The sequence below is a fragment of the Humulus lupulus genome, chromosome X (assembly GCF_963169125.1).
Source record: "Humulus lupulus chromosome X, drHumLupu1.1, whole genome shotgun sequence".
In the NCBI taxonomy this organism is placed as follows: domain Eukaryota; kingdom Viridiplantae; phylum Streptophyta; class Magnoliopsida; order Rosales; family Cannabaceae; genus Humulus; species Humulus lupulus.
In genome coordinates, this window is record NC_084802.1 from 141806574 (window position 1) to 141811250 (window position 4677).

Below are 4677 nucleotides of genomic sequence, written 5' to 3' on the forward strand. Positions count from 1 at the left end.
AAAGCTAGGTAAAGGAAAAGAGGCTCTCCTACCATTGGTTTGGACAATACGGGTGGCTCGGCCAAATGTGCTTTCAGGTCGAGGAAGGCACGCTCGCACTCCTCGGTCCATTCAGACTTCTTATTCCCCGGAGCAGGTTGTAGAATGGCAGAAACTTGTCGGTAGATTTAGAGATAAACCGATTAAGGGCCGCCACCCTTCCTGTTAGGCCTTGAATGTCCTTTCACGACCGAGGTGAGGGCAGCTCGAGGGCAGCTCGAGGGCAGCTCGAGCAACGACCTGATCTTATCGGGGTTTGCCTCGATTCCTCTGGAATTGACAATGAAACCCAGGAATTTCCTTGATGCGACCCTGAAAGTGCACTTCTGCGGGTTAAGCCTCACGCCGTATTCTCTCATTATCTTAAAGCATTCCTCCAGGTCGGAAACATGGTTATCGGCAGTTTTTGACTTGATCAGCATGTCGTTAATGTACACTTCCATGTTCTTCCCGTTCTGGTTGGCAAACATCCTGTTTACCATCCTCTGGTATATAGCTCCGGCGTTCTTCAGCCCAAATGGCATGACCTTGTAACAGTAAACGTTAGTTGGGGTCATGAAGCTAGTGTGTTCCTGGTCCGCTGGATTCATGGTTATATGATTATAGCCCGAATATGCATCCATAAAGGACATGAGCTCGTGCCCCGCCGTGGCGTCTACCAATTGGTCGATCCTTGGCAAGAGGAAACAATCTTTGGGGCAAGCTTTGTTCAGATCGGAGAAGTCGATGCAGGTCTGCCATTTTCCGTTGGGCTTCGGGACCAACACAAGATTGGTGACCCAGACCGGGAACTTAGCCTCACGGATAAAGCCGCACTTTAATAGCCGGGCTACTTCCTCTTTTAGGGCTTCAGCTCGGGTTGTTCCCAGGCGCCTTTGTTTCTGGGATTTCGCAGGCACGCTCTTATCCAAGTGGAGGGTGTGCATGATGACGCTCGGACTGATCCCTACCATGTCCTCATGAGACCATGCGAACATGTCCAAGTTCTCCTGCAGGAACTTAATCAGCTCCACCTTCCTCTCGCCACATAGATTTTTCCCGAGCTTTACCATCCGCGAGGGATTCTGTGGATCGATATTTACCTCCTCGAGCTCTTCGATAGCTTGGAGCTCGGATTTATCCTCGCCTATTCTGGGGTCAATATCATCACTTAATATGATACTTTCCCCTTTGGCATTCTGAGGTTTTTCAATCTCAGGATTAGGCGCATGTTCCTGAGATTCCTCATTTCCACCTTGGACGGTCATCGTTAACTGCCCGGGTTTTAATTTTCCCTTCATAGAAATGCTGTAGCATTCCCTAGCAGCAAGTTGATCGCCACGGACCGTGCATATCCCCATGGAAGAGGGGAATTTTAGCGCGAGGTGGCGGATGGAGGTAACGACTTCAAACGCTATTAGTGTAGGTCGCCCCAAAATGGCATTGTACGCGGCGGGACAATCGATGACCACAAACTCGAGTAGTTTCGAGACTGTCCAAGGTCCCTCTCCCAAGGTGATCACCAACTTGATCGTTCCTATTGCCGCCGATCCTTCTCCAGAGAATCTGTAAAGCATCATGGAGGTGGCTTTCAGCTTGGTGACAGACAAACCCATCTTTTCCAGCATGGACCGTAACAGTAGGTTTACCGAGCTCCCATTATAGACCAGCACTCTCCTAACCCTCTGATTAGCGAGCTGCACGGCTATGAGCAGGGGGTCGTTATGAGGGAACTGGACGTGGCTGGCATATTCTTCAGTAAATATGATTGGTTGCCTATCCAATTGTTGCTGCTTCGGTAGATGCTGCTCAGGGACGAACTCCACTCCATTATGAGCCTTAAGTTCGTTGACGTATCTCTTTTGGGCACCTCTGATCATGCCAGTCAGATGGGGACCTCCAGAGATTGTGGAGATCTCTCCTATCACAGGAGGAGGGACATCCTGATCTACCCGAGACCCAGGCTGACTGACCGGGACTTCCGGAGTCGGATGGCCTGCGGGAACTCTGTTCCGCGCATACTGAGCCAAGGGTCTGGCTCTGATGAGAGTTTCGATCTCATCCTTCAGGTATCTAAAATCATCGATATTGTGGCCAATGTCGTTGTGGAACCGAAAAAACTTGGAAGGGTCTTGCTTACCCTTCTGGTGCTTTAACGGTTCCGGCTTCTTCCAAGGGATGCGAGTAGAATTTGCTAGGAAGATGTTCTACCTAGAGTGGGTGAGCTCGGTATAAGTCGCGTAGACCGGCTTAAATTTTTCTACGGACTTGTTCTTCTTTGGGCCGTGCTGGTTTCCCTCACTGCTCCCCTTTCTCTTGCCTCCACCAAACTGGTTATTCTGTGTAACGGTTTGGGTCGCTGTCACGACCTCCGTTTCCACTCCGCGGGCTGCTCGGGGGCCTGGCTAGTTCCCGCGGCTGATGCTCGCGCCTCCTCCAGGTTTATCCATCCCTAGGCCCTATTTAGGAATTCATTTACGGTGCTGACTCCCTTCCTTTGTATCTTTTCCCAGAGTCCTCCTCCGACGAGGATCCCAATCCTCAAAGCCATGAGCTTGGAGCTATCATTTGCGTCTCTGGCCTGAGCAGCGACGTTCGCGAATCTGCTCAGGTAAGTACCCTCAGTGAAAGTGTTATGGAGGAAAATCAAGGTAGATGAGGCAACTTGGGAGCTAGAGGTTGATATGTAGGACCAGTATCCCGAGTTGTTCAGGTAAATTTTGAGGATGAAATTTCTATTAGGTGGGGATAGTTGTATATGTTGACATGATTTTTCGGCAACAGGGGATTTAGAAATCTGACAATAAGGACATTAAGCTTTTTGTAAACCGAATGTATAAGAAATAACAAAAAGTACGAATAAGAAGCACTCACACAATTTTACGTGATTCAGTTGTTAAAATCCATCTAGTCCACGAGTCACTCTTATTGATCTATTTAGGACTATTGAGGAAATTATTTATAACAATTTCAGCAGAGTTTTGGCATACAGAAAGTCGATCCCTTTTTCTGTCCATTTCCCTTGAATTTATAGGAGATTCTCATGGATCATTTCGGGTGTGTACCTCAAAATAAATTGTTGGCACAATAAGAAATTAAAATACTATTCAATTGTCGTAGTATTTCAAGTTGACTAGAGCTGCTCACTCCACAGTTAACAAGATACTTGATATGTATGCTTTCTTTACACGCTTGTCTGCCAGCTGTACCTCATACAGAGTAAATCAGCTCGTATTTTTGGGGTACAACATTTGCCCCCGGGCTCTTGCTCATGCATGACATCACTGCTGACATGCATAGTAGGGGTTTTTCAGCTTCTGTTATAAGAAAATATGCCCACCCACTCACTCGAGTATGGGACACGTGTCTATCTATCATAGGCGCATGTTTGGGATTCGAGTACCGTGACAGTTGTCTTGTCAAATTTTTTCCGCCATTTGGTTTATTTAATTCTGGCCCTCGAATCTCTTTCTGCTTTAATCCTGTGGCTCATACTTTTCCCAAAAGTTTACGTATAAATATGAGAACCGAATCTGAGCCTAGCCACCTTTGCATCTGAAACTTTCCTTTCTCTTCTTTCTTCTAAAAAAACTCTCAAACTTTATGAATCCCCTATTTCCCAGAATCTTCCTTCGTTGATCACCGTCCAATTTTCTCTACAATCTTCATAATTTCTTGTTCTTCTCCTGATTCTCCTCGGTTATTACCATGGCTTGCTGCCCGGGTTGTGGTTTTCCCTTCATGGAAATGCTATAGCATTCCCTGGCAGTGAGTTGATCTCCCCTCATAGTAACCCCTTATATAGTTAAGGGGTCCCTCAGTTTGATAAATATTCCATTCCAATAAAAAACTTTAACTCGTAAAAAGGATTTAACCATTTTCCTCTCAATGAAAAATTAGTGGAAAAATATACATTCTAGTGATTTGTATCCAAGAGTCAATTAAAAATTGAAAAATTGGATTGTGGAATTACGAAACATAATTTTAAAAATTTGGATCAATACTTCCGATTGAATGAGTATATTCCTGAGGAAAATGGAAATTTCATGGCTAGATGGTGATATGAAGCTATAGCTTCAAATGCCAACAATGCTGGTCTCCCCAATATTGCATTGTAGGCAGCCAGATAGTTAATTACTACGAACTTGAGCATCTTGGTGACAACTCGTGTCTCCTCGCCCAATGTTACTACAAGCTTAATTGATCCTTTGGTTGCCATCCCCTATCCTGAAAATCCAGAAAGGGTCATAGAGGTCGCCTTGGGATCGACTACAAATAGCCCCATCTTTTCAAGGGTGGACCTGAATATTACATTAACAGAGCTCCCATTGTTAATCAGAATTTGGCGCACCCTTCGGCTAGCAAGCTGAATAGTTATCACCAGCAGATCATTATGAGGGAATTGGACATGGCTAGTATCTTCTTCCATAAAAATGATTGGTTGTTTATCCAATCGCTGTTGTTTAGATAATCTTTGCTTCGGAATGAACTCGGTGCCATCATGTGTTTTCAACTCTTGGATATATCTCTTATGGGCTCCACTGCTTGTTCCTGCCAAATGAGGTCCACCTGCAATAGTGGCTATGTCCCTCCCTACAACAGGGGGAGGGATGATATGATTTCCCTGAGTTGATTGAGCTTGTGCTGAATTGACTTGGT